We start from the raw sequence: 19,568 nt of genomic DNA, 5'->3' as shown, positions 1-19,568 counted from the left end.
GCATCCCACTTTGGAGAGTGGTTTCTGGGGTCTTAAAACGCTAGCAAGTGGCCATCTAAGATACATCAATGGGTCTCAACCCACCTGCAGCAAAGGAGAATGAAGAACACCAAAGACACAAGGTAATTCTGAGCCCAAGAGACAGAAAGGGCCACATAAATCAGAGACTACATCACCCTGAGACCAGAAGAACTAGATGGTGTCTGGCTACAACCGATGACTGCCCTGACAGGGAACACAACAGAGAACTCCTGAGGAAGCAGGAGAGCAGTGGGATGCAGACCCCAAATTTTTGTAAAAAGGCCAGAGTTGATGGTCTGACTGAGACTACAAGGACCTAGGAGGTCATGGTCCCCAGGCCTTTTGTTAGCCCAAGACAGGAACCATTCCCAAAGCCAACTCTTCAGATAGGGATTGGACCCGACTATGGGATAGAAAATGATACTGGTGAAGAATGGACATTTTGGATCAAGTGGACACATGAGACTATGTGGGCAGCTCCTGTCTGGAGGGGAGAGGAGAGGGCAGAGGGGGTCAGAAGCTGGCCGAATGGACACGAAAAGAGAGAGTGGAGGGAAGGAGTGTGCTGTCTCATTAGAGGGAGAGCAGCTAGGAGTATACAGCAAGGTGTACATGAGCTTTTGTATGAGAGACTGACTTGGTTTATAAACTTTCACTTAAAGCACAACCACAAAAAAACTGTGTCCCCTAAAATAAGTATTGAAATTCTAACTCCTACTCCTGTGTATGTAATCCTGTTTAGAAATAGGGTTTTCTTTGTTGTGTTACTTAGATCATACTACAGTAATTGTTTTTAGCTGGCACTGAGTTGACCCCTGACTCCTGCCAACCCTGTTCACAATGGAAGAGAACACTGCCTGGTCCTATCCCATCTCCTTGATTGGCTGGAGATCGAGCCATTGTGATACATAAAGTTTTCATTGTCTGATTTTTGAAAGTACATTACCAGCCCTTTCTGCCTAGTCTGTCCTAGTCTGGAAGCTCCAGCAAAATTAGTTCAGCATCATAGCAATATGCAAGTCTCCACTGACAGACAGATGCTGGCAGCACATGAGGTACACTGGCCAGGAATCAAACCTGGGCGTCTGGCATAGAAGTTCAGAATTCTACCACTGAACTACCCGAGTAAGGTGGGTTCTAAATCTAATCACCTCTAAATCTAACCACTTTTGAGTTATAAAAAAAAAAAAAGGCAGACTAGACACAGATATACACACGCTGAGGGAAGACAGACACCACGTAAGGATCATCTAAAAGCCAAGAAACCAAGGAATGCCCAGGACTAGCTACACAGAAGGTATCAGAGTGGACAAAACCCTGATTTGGACTTGTAGTCTTTAAGGGACCTACCTGTGTTATTTCTGGTAGCACTGGGAAACTAAGACAACCTGCTGGCAGCTCCTGTCAATGACGTCAGCGGAAGTCAAATGCAGTATGACAGAGAACATAAAACTGATGTCTTCAGGGTTTATCACATGGAACCATTAGTTTTCGGGACCATTAGTGCGTACGCTGAGCAAATAATCTGAGAAGCTGGACTGTATGAAGAAGAATGGGGCATCAGGACTGAAAGAAGACTCATTAACAACCTGCATTATGCAGATAACACAATCATGCTTGCTGAAAGTGAAAGGACGTGAAGCACCTATTGACAAAGATCAAAGACCACAGCCTTCAGTATGGATTACACCTCAACATAAAGAAAATCCTCACAACTGGACCAATAAGCAACATCACGATAAATGCAGAAAGACTGAAGTCAAGAATTTCATTTTATGGAACCTCCAAGCTACAGCGCACTCAGGGCGCTCTCTAGGGCACTGGCAATTCCAAAGAAATTCTAAAACATTACAACTTACTGGGTTCTATCCAAAAGCAGAGAATATATCTTAAATATCTTTGTATCTTTATGAAGACGGTGTCTAAGCTTAGCACATGGAAGATATTTTTAAAACACAGAATGGCCAAATCAATAAACCCTGCGTTTTTTTGACCTGATAAAATTTTTCATTCCTGACCTATAAAAACAGAAAAGTAAAATTTAGCTCTAAAGAACTGAAATAGAAAATAATTTACACACACTTGAAAGAAAACGAAACTTCAGTATGATAAAGCCTAAAGAAAGCTTGTCCCGTCCTTGGAAATATTTTCAATGAAGTGTTTAATACTCAAATTACCTGTACTTCCTTTTTAGAAAGAAGTAATGTTGTTTTTGTTAGTTGCCACTGAGTCACTTCCAACTCATGATGGGATCTGCTGTGAGTAGCCAATCAGTTCAAAGGGAATTTCCTCAGGAGTGTGGCCTGCATCCAATGTAGGTGGATTTTCTGGCAAGGCTTGTGGGCTTTTGCTTGCTCTGGATATTGAAGCTGGCTCCTGTTCGTCTGACCTCTGGTTCTTAGGATGTGGACTAGTAGCTTACCTGCTGTCTTGCCTGCCGGTCTTGGGATTCATCGGTCTTTGAAGCCTGTGAGGCAGATCCCTGCTGTCTGACCTGCTGATCTTGGGTTTACTAGCCCCTGTGCTATGTAGGTCAGGAGAGACCTCCGGCCTGGTCCACAGACTTGGGATGTTTCTGCTTCTATGGCTGCGTGGGCCATTTCCTTGATATAAATCTCTCTCTCTGTATGTTTACGCACCTTATTGGTTTTGCTTCTCTAGAGGACCCAGCCTAAAACAATAACACACACCAACTTTTGGCCCATCCCAGCCCACTGAGCAGCTGCCTGCATTGCTGCCATGCCTATAATGAGAGGAAAATATATTTTCCTCTGAGTTTACAGCTAATTCCTTGTTGGTATTCCACTGTCATCACTGTTGAAAGCTTGAAATGAGGTCTAAGAGCCTCTTCATATCTAACAGCAGGAGTTTATATTAGAGTTGCTAGTTCTATGTAAAGAAGAACGCGAGCTCTTGCTCCCCCACCTCGGTTTTCACACCACTTTTGCAGAACCCTGCTACAGTAATGTAAGGGCACAAGCCCTTCATTTTCCAGGCCAGTCAGTAGTGGCCCAAAGTTACACATTTATGTTAAAGCCTAGGCTTGACTTTCATTACACAAATAATAAAATCAATTCATTCTTCAAAAACATTATTAAAAAAAATTATAAAGATCCCTTTGACCATCTCCTTCCTGGTCTGCCCTTCCCAACTTTACTGGTGTCAAGCTTAGTGAACATCTTCTGGACATTTGCCGTTATATTCACTTATACATGTATTTCAGAGACCCTGGGTGGTACAAACAGTTAATGTGCAGAGCTGCTAACTGAAAGGTTGGAAGTTCAAGTCCACCCAAAGGTGCCTTGAAAGAAAGGCCTAGTGATCTACTTCTGAAAAATCTGCCACTGAAAACCCTATGGAACGCACTTCTACTCTGACACACATGGGGTCGCCATGAGTTGGAGGTGACCTGACGGCAACCAGTGTACACGTATTTATCTTTAAAAGACAAAGAACGTCTCTTTGTGTGTGGACATTTGTGTCTAAAATATGAGTATTATTCTACTGTATATCTTGTCTGAAACTTGCTTTCTTTCACTAATGTGTCTTAGAGAACAATCAATGTCAGTACGTGAAGATGTGTTAGGCTCCACTAGTCAGTACTGCCATAGCAAATTATTCCCAAGATATCAGTGGTTAACACATTAAAGGCCAATTTCTGATTCATGCAAATGTGGGTCAGATGACCCCAGGGCAGCTGTCATCCACGTAGTAACTCAATTATTCCGGCTACTTCAACCTTGTAACTCCACCATCTCAACACGTGGCTTCTAACTCACTGCACTTTAGATGAAGATTTACAGAGCAAACTAGTTTCTCATTAAATAGTTAGGACACATAATATTTTAGGACATCAGTTAACAACCTTACAACATGTCAACACTCTCCCTTCTCGACCTTAGTTTCCCTATTACCAGCTTTCCTGTCCCCCTCCTGCCTTCTAGTCCTTGCCCCTGGGCTAGTGTGCCCCTTTAGTATCATTTTGTTGTATGGCCCTGTCTAATCTTTGGCTGAAGGGTGAAACTCCATATAAAGGGGGTGACCTCATCACTGAGCTAAAATGGTGTTCCAGGACCATACTCTCAGGGTTTCTCCAGTCTCTGTCAAGCCAATAAGTCTGGTCTTTCATGGGAGTTAGAATTTTCTATATTTTTCTCCAGCTCTGTCCAGGACCCTCTATTGTGATCCCTGTCAGAGCAGTCAGTGGTGGTAGCTGGGCACCATCTAGTTGTACTAGACTAAGTCTGATGGAGACCATAGTAGATGTGGTCCATTAGTCTTTTTGACTAATCTTTCCCTTCTATCTTCAGTTTACATCATTCTCCCTTGCTCCCAGCAGAGTGAGAGCAGTGGAGTATCTTAGATGGTCGCTCACAGGCTTTTAAGAGCCCAGAAGCTACTCACCAAAGTAGAATGTAGAACATTTTCTTTATAAACTATGTTATGCCAATTGAGCTAGATGTTCCCCGAAATCATGATTCCCACAGCCCTCAGCCCAGCAATTCGGGCCCTCAGGGAGTTTGGATGTGTCTATGGAGCTTCCATAACCTTGCCTTGTATAAATTGTGCTGTCTTCCCCAGTACTGTATACTGTCCTACCCTTCACAACATTTACCATTTTATTTGTCTATTTTGTATTTTTCCATCCCCACTCCTCCCCTCCCTCGTAACAAAGATTGTTTCTTTTTGTGTATAAACCTTTTCATGAGTTTTTACAGTAGTAGTTTCATACAATATTTGTCCTTTTATGATTGCTTTATCTCACTCAGCAGAACGCCAACCAGATTCCTCCATGTTGTGAGATGCTGAGCAGATTCATCATTGTTCTTTATTGTTGTGTAATATTCCATTGCGTGTATATATCACACTTTGTTTATCCACTCATCTGTTGACGGGCACCTAGGTTGTTTCCATCTTTTTGCTATTGTGAAAAAATGTTGCAAAGAACATGGGTGTGCATGTGTCTGTTCATAAGATGACTCTTCTTTCTCTGGGATGTATTCCTAGGAGTGAGATTGCTGAATCATATGGTTTTGCTATTTCTAGCTTTCTAAGGAAGCGCCATATTGTTTTCCAAAATGGTTGTATCATTTTGCATTCCCACCAGCAATGCATAAAAGTTCCGATCTCCCTGCAACCTCTCCGACATTTGTTATATCCTGTTTTTTTGATTCATGCCAGTAATGCTGGGGTGAGATGGTATCTCTTTGTTGTTTTAATTTGCATTTCTCTCATGGCTACTGACGTGGAGCATTTCCTCATGTGTTTTTTGGCTGCTTGAATGTCTTCAGTGGTGAACTGTCTGTTCATTTCCTTTGCCCATTTTTTAACTGCATTGTCTTTTTGTCGTAGAGGTACTGGCTTTTCATGTAAATTTTAGAGATTAGACTTTTGTTGGATTTGTGATAGCCAAAATTTTTTTCCCAGTCTGCAGGTTCTCCTTTTACTTTTTTGGTGAAGTCTGCTGATGAGCATAAGTGTTTCATTTTTAGAAGATCCCTGTTATCTAGCTTATCTTCTGGGCTTTGTGTTTTGTTGGTTATGGTTTGTATCCTGTTAATGCTGTGTATTAGGGCCTCTAGTGTTGATCCTATTTTTTCTTCTATGAGCTTTAGCATTTGGCTTTATATTTAGGTCTCTGATCCATTTTCAATTAGTTTTCAAATATGGTGTGAGGTATGGGTCCTGTTTCACGTTTTTTGCAGATGGACATCCAGTTTTGCCAGCACCATTTGTTATAAAGGCTGTCTTTTCCCCATTTGATGGACTTTGGGCCCTTGTCGAAGACCAGGTGACCAGAGGTGGATGGATTTACATCTGGGTTCTCAAATCTGTTCCACCAGTCAATGTATCTATCGTTGTACCTGTACCAAGCTGTTTTCATTACCATAGCTGTATAGTAGGCTGTGAGGTCAGGTAGTGTGAGTCCTCCTCCTATAAAAAAAAACAAACCAAACATCGTGCTGTCGAGTCGTTTCCAACTCACAGCGACCCTATAAGACAGAGTGGAACTGCCCCATAGAGTTTCCAAAGAGTGCCTAGTGGATTCGAACTGCCGACCCTTAGGTTAGTAGCCATAGCACTCAACCACTACGCCACCAGGGTTTCCCCTCCTACTATATTCTTCTTCAATAGTGCTTTACTTATGCGGGGCTTCTTCCCTTTCCGTATAAAGCTAATGATTACTTTTTCCATCTCTTTAAAGAACGTTGTTCGTATCTGGATTGGGATTGCACTGTATTTGTAAATTGCTTTGAGTAGAATTGTCATATTCACAATGTTGAGCCTACCTATCCATGAGCATGGTATGTTTTTCCATTTATGTCGATCTCTTTTGGTTTCTTGCAGTAGTGTATTGTAGTTTTCTTTGTATAGGTCTTTTACATCCCTGGTTAGATTTATTCCTAAGTATTTTATTTTTTTAGAGGCCATTATAAATGGTATTGTTTTCCTGATTTCCTTTTCATCATTCTCTTTATTGGTATATAGGAATCCAAATGATTTTTGTAGCTTTACCTTGTATCCTGCTAATCTCCTGAATCTACTAGTGCCAGCAGTTGTTTCATGGAATCTTTTGGGTTTTCTATGTATACTATCATATCATCTGCAAACAGGGACAGTTTTACTTCTTCATTACCAACTTGGATGCCCTTTATTTCTGTTTCTTGCCCTATTGTTCTAACTAGGACTTTCAGCACAATGTTAAATAGGAGTGGTGATAAAGGGCATCCTTGTCTTGTTGCTGTTCTCCAGGGGGATGTTTTCAGCCTCTCTCCATTAAGAATGATGTTAGCCGTTGGTTTTGCATATATGCCCTTTATTATGGTGAGAAATTTTCCTTCTATACCTATCTTATTGCTAGTTTTTATCAAGAATGGGTGTTGGGCTTTGTTGAATGCCTTTTCTGCATCAATTGAGATTGTCATGTGATTCTTTTCTTTCCTTTTATTTATGTGATTATGTTGATTGATTTTCTAATGTTGAACCATCCTTGCATACCTGGTATGAATCCTACTTGGTCATGGTGTATTATTTTTTTGGTATGATGCTGAATTTTATTGGCTAGAATTTTGTTGAGAATTTTTGCATCTATATTCATGAGAGATATTGGTACGTAATTTTTTTTTTTTTTTTAATGGTGTTTTTGCCTGGTATTGGTATCAGAGTTATGCTGGCTTCATAGAATGAATTCGCAAGTAATGCTTCCTTTTCTGTGTTCTGAAATAGTCTCAATAGTAGTGGTGTAAGCCCTTCTCTGAATGTTTCATAGAATTCTCCAGTGAAGCTATCTGGGCCAGGGCTTTATTTTTGTTGCAAGTATTTTTTATTACCTTTTTCATCTCTTGTTAGGGGTCTGTTCAGATTTTCAACATCATTTTGTGTTAGTCTGGGGAGGTAGAGTGTTTTTAGAAATGTGTCTTTCCTCTAGGTTTTCAAATTTGTTGGAGTATAGTTTTTCATAATACTCTGTTATGGTCCTTCTTATTTCAATTGTAATGTTCCTCATTTCATTTTTTATTTGGGTTATTTGAGTCCTCTTCTGCTTTTCTTTTGTCAGTTTGGCCAGTGGTTTGTCAATTTTGTTGATCCTTTCAAAGAACCAAATTTTGGTTTTGTTGATACTTTCTATTTTGTATTTATTTCTGCTCTGATCTTTATTATTTCATTTCTTCTGGTGACTGTCACCCTCTTTTGCTGTTCTCTATTTGTTCGGGTTGTGTAGCTAACGTTTTGATTTTGTCCCTTTCTCCTTTTCTGATGTGTGCACCTATTACCATAAACTGGCCTCTGAGAACTGCCTTTGCTGTGTCCCAAAGTTTTTGGTGTGATGTGTTTTCATTCTCGTTTGATTCTAGGAATTCTTTGATTCCATTTCTGATTTCTTCTACTACTCAGTGGTTTTGAAGCAGGGTGTTATTCAGTTTCCGTGTAATTAATTTTTTTTTTCCTTGTTCTTCCTGTTGTTAATTCTTACCTTGATGGCATTTTGGTCAGAGAAAATACTTTGTATTATCTCAATGTTTTGGGTTTTGTTGAGGGTTGCTGTGTGGCATAGGTGTGGTCTATTCTGCAGAACATTCCATATACGTTCCAAAAGAATGAGTACCTTGCAGCTGTTTGGTGGAGTATTCTATATATGCCTATGAGGTCAAGCTGGCTTATTTTGGCCTTTAGCTCTTCTGCATATTAGTTGGTTTTCTTTCTAGATGTTCTGTTCTTTACAGAGAATGGTATGTTGAAGTCTCCTACTATTACTGTGGAACTGTCTATTTCTCTTTTCAGTGTTGTTAGAGTTTGTTTTATGTATTTTGGAGCCCTGTCATTGGGTGTGTAGATAACTATTACAGTTACGTCTTCATGATGGATCATCCATTTAATCATTAATCATCCATTTAATCCCTTCTTTGTTATAGTAGATTTTGTTTTAAAATCTATTTTATCTGAGATTAGTATTGCCACTCCTGCTCTTTTTTGGCAGATGTGTGCTTGATATATTTTTTTCCAAACTTTATTTAGTAAATTTACATCTTTGTTTCTAAGGTGTGTCTCTTGTGGGTAGCATATTAATGGATCCTGTTCTTTTATCCATTCTGTCACTCTGTGTCTCTTTATGGGTGCATTTAGGCCTTTTACGTTCAGTGTAATTATTTACAGGTGTGAGTTTATTGCTGTCATTTTGTGCTGCTTTTTTTTGGTACTGATGTTGTCTTCGTTCCTGTTACTCTCCTGTGCCGAATTCCTTGTTTGTGGTTTTGTTTTTTGTTTTTCATTTCTTTTGTTTTCGTAGATTTTGTTTTTACTGAGACTCTATGTTTTTCTTCTTTATATTGATGAGTAGGTTTGTTAACTTTCTTTGCAGTTACCTTCATGTATACCCTTGTCTTCCTAGGTTTGAACCAGTCTATTATTACTTGGAATCACCTTGCCTTGCTCTCCATTAGAAAGTTCTATACCTACGCTTTTTATTCCCTCTTTTATTGTTCTGACATTGTTGTCATTTACAGATTAACCTCTCGAGTTCCCTGCTGCAACTCTTTTGGTTTTGTATAGTCCCTCAGAGTTCGTTTCCTAGGCTGGTATCTGGCTGGTACAATCTTGCGTCCTAGATTCAGGCTGTGGTCTGATGTTGTTTGTTCTCAGACCAAAGGACTTCCCTTAATAATTCTTGTAAATTTCGTTTTCTTTTTATATATTCCCTCAATTTATGTTATCTGGAAATGTCCTAATTTCGCCATCATATTTGTACAAGAGTTTTGCAGGACATACTATTCTTGGTTGGCAATTTTCTTTCTTTCTAAGTTTTATATATGCCATCCCATTGCCTTCTCGTCATGGCTCCTGCCGAATAATCAGAGCTTAGTCTTATTGTTTCTCTTCTGTATGTGATTTTTCATTTTTCTCGAGCTGATTACAAGTTCTTAATAAGTGAAGCAGAATAAAGTTTTAGAAACAGTCAGAGGCCCCTACTCTTCAAGATTTGGATTGACAAAAAAAGGTGATTATTCTGTAAGATGATCACTCTGTAGAATGACAGCTGTTAGCAGCAGCAGCTTTGGAACTATGATTGCTGACTTGGTTTTCAATTTAAAAGCAACAGGCTTTAAGCAGACTTTCATTTGAGTCAGTGTGGAAACAGTCAGTATGTATTACATATCTATGAAGCTGGTCTGTGGATCAACTGCAATTAGTTTGCAGCAGATTGTATTAACATATCTAAAACTAATACAGTGAGTGTTCTGATAAAAAGGAATTGACTACGACCACACTATGGCTGTATTTAACCTCTCTCAAATGCTCTTTTTGCACTGAATTTGTTCTTCTTCAGTTAATGGCTTTAAACTAGTATGTCAACATAGACTTAGTCTATTGATCTTTCCCATTTACCTTTGAAAAATCGTCCCAGAAAATGGCATATTTCTAACACTGGATCTTTTCTTTCATTTTCTTTCTTTTACTAAATCCCTTAAACTTGTACCTTTCTTGGTATGTCATGTGACATTCGATTAAGACTGCTAAAACTACGAGTATGTTCATTTATGAAGTTTTGTGTTTTTCATGTTACTAATGTTTCATCAAAACTTAAAATTGAAAGTAGGGAAGACCTATAAGTTAATTTGTAATCGATGGTAAATGATGTAAACACTGCTTGCCTGGACATTTATTTTTACTCCAGTATTTTATTATATATTTCTCCACCATAAGTCTGTCAGTGTGTTGCACTATGATGGCTTGTGTGTTGCTGTGATAATGGAAGCTATGCCATCGGCATTTCAAGTGCCATCAGGGTCACCCATGGTGGAGAGGCTTCAGTGGAGCTTCCAGACTAAGGCAAACTAGGAAGAAGAACCTGGTGATCTACTTCTTAAAAAAAACTGGCCAGTGAGAATCTTATGAATAGCAGCAGAACACTGTCCAGTATAGTGCCAAAAAGATGAGCCCTCAGGTTGGAAGGCACTCAAAAGACGACTGAGGAAGAGCTGCCTCCTCACAGTAGAGTAGATCTCAATGATATGGATGGAATCAAGCTTTCAGGACTTTCATTTGCTGATGTGGCCACAACTAAAAATGAGAAGAAACAGCTGCAAACCTCCATCAATAATCAAAACATGGAATGTATGAAGTATGAATCTAGGAAAATTGGAAGTCGTCCAAATTGAAGTAAACATGTAAGGATCAAAATCCTAGGCATGAGTGAGTTGAAATGGACTGGTATGGGCCATTCTGAATCAGGCAATCACACGGTCTACTATGCCAGGAGTGACACACTGAAGAGGAGTGGTGCTGCATTCACTGTCAAAAAGAACATTTCAAGACCTATCCTGAAGTACAACGCTGTCAGTGATAGGATACTATCCATACGCCTACAAGGAAGACTAGTTATTCAAATTCACATACCAACCACTAATGCCAAAGATGAAGAAATTGGAGATTTTTACCAACTTCTACAGTCTGAAATTGATCAAACTTGCAATCAAGGTACACCGATAATTACTGGTGATTGGATTATGAAAGTTGGAAACAAAGCAGGATCAGTGGTTAGAAAATACGGCCTTGGTGATAGAAACAAAGCCGGACATCGGATGATAGAATTTTGCAAGACCAACAACTTCTTCGTTGCAAATACCTTTTTTGACCAACATAAACGGCAACTATACACATGAACCTCACCAGATGGAATACAAACTGACTGCATCTGTGGAAAGAGACGAAGAAAAAGCTCAATATTATCAGTCAGAACAAGGCCAGGGTCCAACTTTTGAACAGGCCCAAAACTACTCATACGCAAGTTCAAGTTGAAACTGAAGAAAATCAGAGCAAGTCCACAAGAGCCCAAAAAAAGACCTTGAGTCTATCCCACCTGAACTGAGAGACCATCTCAAGAAAAGATTTGACACGCTGAATGCTAATAACCAAACACCAGACAAGTTGTGGGATGACATCAGAGACATCATGTATGAAGAAAGCAAGATGTCATTAAAAAGATAGGAAAGAAAGAAGAGACTCTGAAAGTTGCTCTTGAATGCAGAGTTCCTAAAGCAAATGGAAGATGAAGTAAAAGAACTGAACAGATTTCAAAGAGTGGCTCGAGGAGACAAAGTAAAGGAATATAATGAAATGTGTAAAGACCTGGAACAAGAAAACCAAAACAGAAGGACTCACTCAGCGTTTCTCAAGCAGAAAAAATCCAAGGCCTTGAATTGCAATTCTGAAGTATTCTATGGGCAAAACACTGAATGATGCAGGAAGTATCAAAAGAAGATGGAAGGAATACACAGAGTCAGTGTACCAAAATGAATGGTCAACATTCAACCATTTCAGAAGGTGGCATATGATCAAGAATCAATGGCACTGAAGGAAGAAGTCTAAGCTGCAAGGAAGACACTGACAAAAAAAAAAGGCTCCAGGAACATGACGGAATACCAGTTGAGATGTTTCAACAAATGGATACAGTGGTTGAGATGCTCTCTTGTCTATGCTAAGAGATTTGGAAGACAGCTACCTGACCAACCAACTGGAAGAGATCCATATTTGTGCCCTTTCCAAAGAAAGGTGATCCAACAAAATGTGGAACTAATCAAACTATATCATTAATATCTCATGAAAGTGAAATTTTGCTGAAGGTAATTCAACAACAGTTGCAGTGGTACATTGACACGAACTGTCAGAAATTCAAGCTGGATTCCGAAGAGAACACGGAACCAAGGATATCATTGCTGATGTCAGATGTATCCTGTCTGAAAGCAAAGAGTACTAGAAAGATATTTACCTGTGTTTTATCGACTATGCAAAGGCATTCGACTGTGTGGATCATAACAACTTATGAATAACATTGCGAAGAATGGGAATTCCAGAACACTTCACTGTGCTCATGAGGAACCTGCACATAGATCAAGAGGCAGTTGTTCGGACAGAACAAGGGGATGCTGAGTGGTTTAAAATCAGGAAAGGTGTGTGTCAGGCTTGTATCCTTTCACCATACCTATTCGATCTGTATGCTGAGCAAAGAATCTGAGAAGCTGGACTATTTGAAGAATAGTCAGGATTGGAGACTCACTAACAACCTTCGTTATGCAGATGACACAGCCTTGCTTGCTGAAAGAGTAGAGGCTTAAAGCACTTCCTGATGAAGATCAAAGACCACAGCCTTCAGTATGGATTACATCTCAACATAAAGAAAACAAAAATCCTCACAACTGGACCAATAAGCCACATCATGATAAATGGAGAAAAGCCTGAAGTTGTCAAGGATTTCATTTTACTTCAACACCTATGGAAGCAGCGGTCAAGAAATCAAAAGATGCACTGCATTGGGCAAATCTGCTGCAAAGTACCTCTTTAAAGTGTTCAAAAACAAAGATGTCACCTTGAAGACTAGGATGCGCCTGACCCAAGCCATGGTGTTTTCAATCACATCATATGCATGTGAAAGCTGCACAATGAATAAGGAAGACCAAAGAAGAAGTGACGCCTTCGAATTGTGGTGTTGGTAAAGAATATTAAATATACCATGGACTGCCAAATGAATGAACAAATCTGTCTTGGAAGAAGTACAACCAGAACGCTCCTTAGAAGCAAGGATGGCGGGACAATCCCTGGAGAAGGACATCATTCTTGGTAAAGTACAGGGTCAGAGGAAAAGAGGAAGACCCTCAACGAGATGGATTGACAGTGGCTACAACAGTGGGCTCAAGCATAACAATGATTACAAGGATGACGCAGGACCAGGCAGTCTTTTGTTCTGTGGTACAAAGGGTCACTATGAATCAGAACTGGCTCAACGACACCTAACAACCACCACCACAAGGTAAGTAATTAGCACCCTGTGGCTGAGTTCTTAACCTCTAGTAGGACCACTACATACCCTAAGAATGAGAGAGAAACAGTTGAGATGAATTTCCTTGTTTATAAAATGCAGGACACTAAAATGACCATCTTCGTGGGCTGTTGTGAGGAATAAATGAATTAATACATGCAAATCAACTGGAACAGTGCCAGCATATCATTAAGTACTCAAAAAAAAGTGTTCGCTATTATTATCTAGTGCAAAAATATAAAAGGGGGAAGAAGTGTAACAAGTAGACACTCAGAAATCACTAGAATAAAAATAGGAGGTAATCGCATAAGTGATAAATGCCCACGGTGTCCTGCTGTTCATCTTAAATGCATTTGGGGATATATTTTTAAACTCTAATCATGGAACGTGGAATCTCTATACTTGAATCACTCAACAATCACAGAAAGAGAGAGAACAGTAATTTACAATAGGCAGGCCCAGAAAAATCTCACATTTGGCAAGCATCTTAAAGTGTGCTATTTGTGTTAAGTAGTTACTTTCCATTTCATCTGCGCTAGGATATCCCCATCTCACAGGTGATGAATTTAGAAGGTGAGCAAGGTTAAAAAAACTTGTCTAAGGCCACACAGCCAGTTAAGTGAGAGGCAACATTTGAATCCAAGTCCACCTGCCTGAAACACCTATGAGCTTTCTATCCCTGCAACTGAGTGGTCTTTTTGGGGGCAGGAGGTCAGTTTTTTGTCTGTAAATCTTATGTCAATAAGGACTTGCAACCCACACAGACAACAAACTAAACTGCTGTTTCTTACTTTAAAATATTACTTTCCATTTAAAAGAATGGAAAATGATGCAGCTGACAAATTGGGAACAATAATGACAATGACGTGGTACCTGAAAAAACCGTGTTGATGGGATGTGAGATTTAATTAGAGTAGATGGCTACTAAAAAAAAAAAAACTAGGGGAGAAAAATACTTCTAAGTTTACTGATCGAGAGAAACGACATTTGAACTCTTCTTTACAGGAAAAGAAGAATCAGACTAGGAGCCTGGGGCCATTTTTGCTCCACTTACAAAGGCATCTGAAAAGCCACACATCTATAAAGCCCCCAGCAGAAAGGCAGACAGCTTCTGTTAAAATCATCAGCAGCATCTGTCCTACCAGAAAGGAACTGAAAGCTGAGCTTTCGGACTACCCAGATATTGGATCACAGCAAGTTTCTATTTTAATTCTTCTTGGGGTGCCTTGAGAAATAAGAATAATTCTTATTGTGTAATTTCCAAAAAGGGTATGATTCTCTATTTTTAGTTTGGGTTACTTAACCCCCAAATGTGTCCAAAGGAAACCATCTAGTCTCTACAGAAGGACAACATGCCGCCTTCTCCAACTAAGTTAGCTAAAAGGCAGCACTGCTCAGGGTGGAAACGTCCAGATGAATCGTTACACCAAACTGCATATTACCTGTCTGAGTGCCAAGAAGTTCCTGAAACTGTGCTATACACGTGACGAACAATACCTCACTTAACTCCCACAACAACCCTAAGAAGGAAGAAACTGGTAGAAGTCCATTTTACAGACAAGCAAATTAAGATCAGAGAAGTACCTGATCAGGATGACAGCTGGTTAGAGACAGAGCCATAGTTCACATCCAGGTGTGTCTAGCTCCAGAGCCTGTGTCTTTCAGTGAGACAGTGGTGGTGAATCACCTGGGACCTGAGCAGTGAAATCAAACGACGGTGGGAGGAGAGGCAGAGTCTCTGGTATAGGGATTTCATTGCAGGAAGGCATAGAGCTGTACTGGATACCAAGTTCAGGGGGGAAACAAGAAGGTCTGAATGAGAAAGAGGATGCGGGATGGGTTTCACTAAGGCAAAAGAATTAAGATTCTCAAAGATACTGCTTCATCCTTTTTATCCTAGGGTCAGCAGAAAAGCAGCAATTTTTTTTTCCTTAAGAAGCAAAGAAATGTAAAACTCTCTGTAGTAAGGACAAATGCCCAAAAGACAGTTCATTGCATAACTCCACATGGCTGCTCTCTCAGCAGCGAGAAAGGGAAGGGAAAAATACAAACTTGATAAACATTAGCTTATTAACACAGCAGCAGTAACAAATGTATACAAGGTTCTAAAAATACAACCTTCTTCAATTATTTAATATTAACCTCAGCTGGCACCAGACAAAACTGCCTGCTGTAGCCCATCCTGCTACAGTGGGCTGTCTGCAGGTCCTCTCCAGGGAGAACACACAAGGCCTCCCTTGATTAAAGAGACACCACGCAGGAATAGCAAAAGAGAAGAAATAAATACTGAAGATTAATAAGATGACCTAGCCAATGGAATACTGTTCAATGGTCCAAATGAATGAACCAGGAGTCAAAATGTACAAACGTAGATATATTTTCAAAGCAAGGCATAGAGAGTGAAAACAACCAAGTGAAAGAAGAAGATGAACACAAGAGAGAATTTAGGACACTTAAACAGAAAAAAAAAAGAAACTAATTTTAAATAATTTTATGGAGGCATATAAGTTGATGTATCAGGCATCGTTTCAAAATGCCTGCATGTTCCCTGCTGGAGAGTATGCCAGATCGATTATGCTGCAAACAAAAATCACCTTAACTTTACATTCTGAACAGAACTGGGCAAAGTTTATTTATAAACAGAAAGAAAACAAATTAAGGTAGCATAAGCATATACTCACATTTAACTTCTACCAAGGAAACTGGCAGAACCTATACTTTGCTCACTCATTTGGTGAGACCTACTGTTAAACAGCACAGACAAGCTCTTTGCAGCATAGCACTTATGTCTTGGGGAGGGGGGAGAGAAGAAAGAATTGAACACATACATGAAGAGTATAATCACAGGGAATGGTAAAGCACCAACTTTAGACTCAGTGGTCACCTTTGGAGGAATGACGCCCGTGCAGATTTGAAGATAAAAAGCAGGCAGGTGAGAGAAGAAACTGAGAAGCATGTCAGGCAGAGACCTGTACAAGCAAAGGTCCTGGCAGGAAGTTAGTACGAGCAAGAAATATGGGGAAAATAGTGAGAGGAGGGTGGAAAGGGGAACAGGTACCAGATTGTGCAGGTGTTTGTAAGCTAAAGTCAAGAGCTTAGATTTTATTCACTCCAGGGTTTGAAGCAAATGAATGGCAAGACCAAATTCACACTTTTGAGAAGTCACTGTCTTCTGTTCAGAGAATGAAATCAGTTAAGATAGAATCACGCTAAGCCAGATGAACGGGCAGCAAATTTTTTTATGTCAAGACAAGACAGCAAATGTTTTAGGCTTTGTGGGTAAGAGGATGCCAGGACTCTTCAACTGTGCCTTTGTGGTGCAAAAGCAGCCATGGATAATTTATAAAATAATTTATAAATAATGGGCATGGCTGTATTCCAATAAAGCTTTGTTTACAAAACAGGATGTGGCCAGAAGGCCATAGTTTGCCTGTCTTTCAACTAGACAATAGAAAAGGATGGTGAAGGTAAAGGCAAAGGGAAGTGAAGGGATTCTAGATAGTTTGGTGATGAAGCAAAGCTTACCCATGGATTAGATGTAGACACGGCGTTTAAGGAGAAGAGAAATGTAGGATTACAGACACACACACACACACTTTAGACTGTTAAGTTCATAGGAATGTGGTGATTTTATGCATCTGCTAGTCAAATAAATAAATAAATAAATACGCATTTCTTCAGTAACAGATCTCTGACTCAGACGTTTTGCCCAAACTGGCCTTTGCATTATACTTAATTATTGAAATTCCCGTATGGGGTTTCACCACATCAGAACAGCCAGGTCTTTGATCTTATCACCTTCTTCCATTATTTAACAATAACCTCAGCTGGCACCAGACACAACTGCCTACTGTAGCCCATCCTGCTAGAGTAAGCCATCTGCAGCTCCTCTTCAGGGAGAAAACACAGGCCTCCCTTGGTTAAAGAGACACCATGCAAGAACAGCAAAAGAGAAGAAATAAAATACTGAGGATTAATAAAATGACCTGGCCAATGGAATACTGTTCAATGGTCCAAATGAAGGCACCCGCTGTCAAAATATACAAATGTAGATATATTTCCAAAGCAAATAATAGAGAGCAAAAACAACCAAGAGAAAGAACAAGATGAACATGAGGGAATTTATGCACACTTAAATAGAAAGTAAGCTCATGTATCAAAGCAGTTCGGAAGGGCCCATGCCAAGTTTTGGATAATGACTAAGCTAGAGGGTCAGAGAGAGGAGCATGGGCTTGGGATAGGGAAGCAAGAGACTGCAACTTCATCAATTATGCTTTATGTCTTTCTTTTAGAATGATCTCAGCAAATATGAGAAAATAGCAACATTTGAAACTTTATATTACACTGTGATATTAACATTCTCCATACTTTTCTAAATAAAAAATTCTTACATTAGTATAAGTGATTGATATAATTAATGGCATTTAACTCCATGAATTATCAAACAATATCATTAATATCATGTGCTAGCAAAATTTTGCTGAAGATAATTCAAAATCAGCTTCAGACATACATCAATGGGGAACCGCCAGATATTCAAGCCAGATTCAGAAGAGGACAAAGAATAAGGGATATCACTACTGCTGTCACATGGATCTTGACCAAAAGCAAATACCAGAAAGATGTTTATCTGTGTTTTATTGACTACCTGAAGTTATTTGACTATGTAGATCATAACAAAATATGGATAATATTGTGAAAAATGGGAATTCCAGGAAACTTAATTGTGTTCATGCAGAAACTGTACATGGATCAAGAGGCAGTCGTTCAAACAGAACGAGGGGATACTGTGTAGTTTAAAACTGGAAACGGTGTGCAGCAGGGTTATACTCTTTCTATATGCTCAGCAAGTAATCAGAGAAGCTGGGCTATATGAAGAACACGGCATCAGGATTGGAGGAAGACTCGTTAACAATCTGAGAGGTGCAGATGACACACCCTTGCTTACTGAAAATGAAGGCAACTTGAAGCACTTACTGGTGAAGATTACAGTCTTCGGTATGGATTATACTGACAATAAAACAAAAATCCTCACAAGTGGACCATTAAACAGCATCATGATAAACAGTGAAGAAACTGTCAAGAATCTCATTCTTCTTAGATCAACAATCAATGCCCATGGAAGCAGCAGTCAAGAAATCAAATGACAAATTACAATGGGCAAATCCACTGCAAAAGACCTCTTGAAAGTGTTAAAAAGCAAAGATGTCACTTTGAGGGCTAAGAAGCTCCTTACTCAAACCATGGTATTTTCAATCGTCTTATGTGCATATGAAAGCTGGACAGTGAATAAGGAAGACTGAAGAAGAATTGCTGGAGAAGAATATTAACTATACCATGGACTGCCAGAAGAATGAACAAATCTGTCTTGGATTTCATGTACTTTGGACATGTCATCAGGAGGGACCAATCATGGGAGCAGGACATCATTCTCAGTAAAGTAGAAGGTCAGCAAAAAAGAGGGAGACATTCAAAGAGACGGATTGACACAGTGGTTCCATCAATGGGCTCGAACATAGTAATGACTGTGTGGATGGTACAGGACTAGGCAACGTTTCATTCTGTTATACACAGGTCACTATGAGTTGGAGCCAACTAGACGGCACCTAACAACAACAACAATTCCATGAACATGAAATTGTTAATCGATAAACTGCAAGGAGGCAAGCCAGAAAAATAATTTTAATCAGAAAAAATAAAAAATAAGATCTAGAAGGTACCTGACATCACATTGGGCAAAGATTTCATGTTATACCCAAGTAACTGAGGCGTAGAGGTGGTACAACACATGGTCTGGGCCAAGGGCATCCCATCAACAACGACAACAAAAAAAGTGCTGCCATTGAGTCGATTCTGACTCATAGCAATCCTATAGGACAAAGTAGAACTGCCCCATAGGGTTTCCAAGGAGTGGCTAGTGGATCTGAACTACCAACCTTTTGGTGAGCAGCCAAACACTTAACCGCTGCTCCAGCAGTGCCCCATTTCTATCCACAACAAGCAGGCTTTGAATATCCATCCATGTGTTTATGCACTCCCTGCCCAGCCCTGCCAAAATAGCATCTCTGTAGAACAGGAGAGCTCATGGAAACAGGGGCACGCAGTTTTTCATCCGTGGACTTTGTACAACGTGGTTTAGTTCAATATCAGGCTTCTGTTCATAAAAGTCAAGTTTCTGCTCACTCATTTCTGGCATAAATAACTCTACAAGTTATTTCTTAAAAGTCGCTGT

At 39.7% G+C, this 19,568-nt stretch overlaps 1 protein-coding gene across 5 annotated transcripts in view; it reads right to left on the bottom strand.

The window, feature by feature from the left end:
• The window catches only part of SUCLG2 (succinate-CoA ligase GDP-forming subunit beta), a 336,565-nt gene that overhangs the window by 257,210 nt on the left and 59,787 nt on the right, over window positions 1-19,568 (bottom strand). The window contains exon 1 of one of the 5 annotated variants that reach the window (XM_064275026.1): window positions 1,372-1,394. The exons of the other annotated variants lie outside the window; for them this stretch is intronic. The gene's annotated coding sequence lies outside the window, so the exon portion shown is untranslated. Of the gene's footprint in view, window positions 1-1,371; window positions 1,395-19,568 lie in introns of those variants that run through there. 5 annotated transcript variants of the gene reach the window in all.

This window comes from Loxodonta africana, chromosome 22, assembly GCF_030014295.1.
Source record: "Loxodonta africana isolate mLoxAfr1 chromosome 22, mLoxAfr1.hap2, whole genome shotgun sequence".
NCBI lineage: Eukaryota > Metazoa > Chordata > Mammalia > Proboscidea > Elephantidae > Loxodonta > Loxodonta africana.
This window is presented reverse-complemented; position numbering and strand designations above follow the sequence as displayed.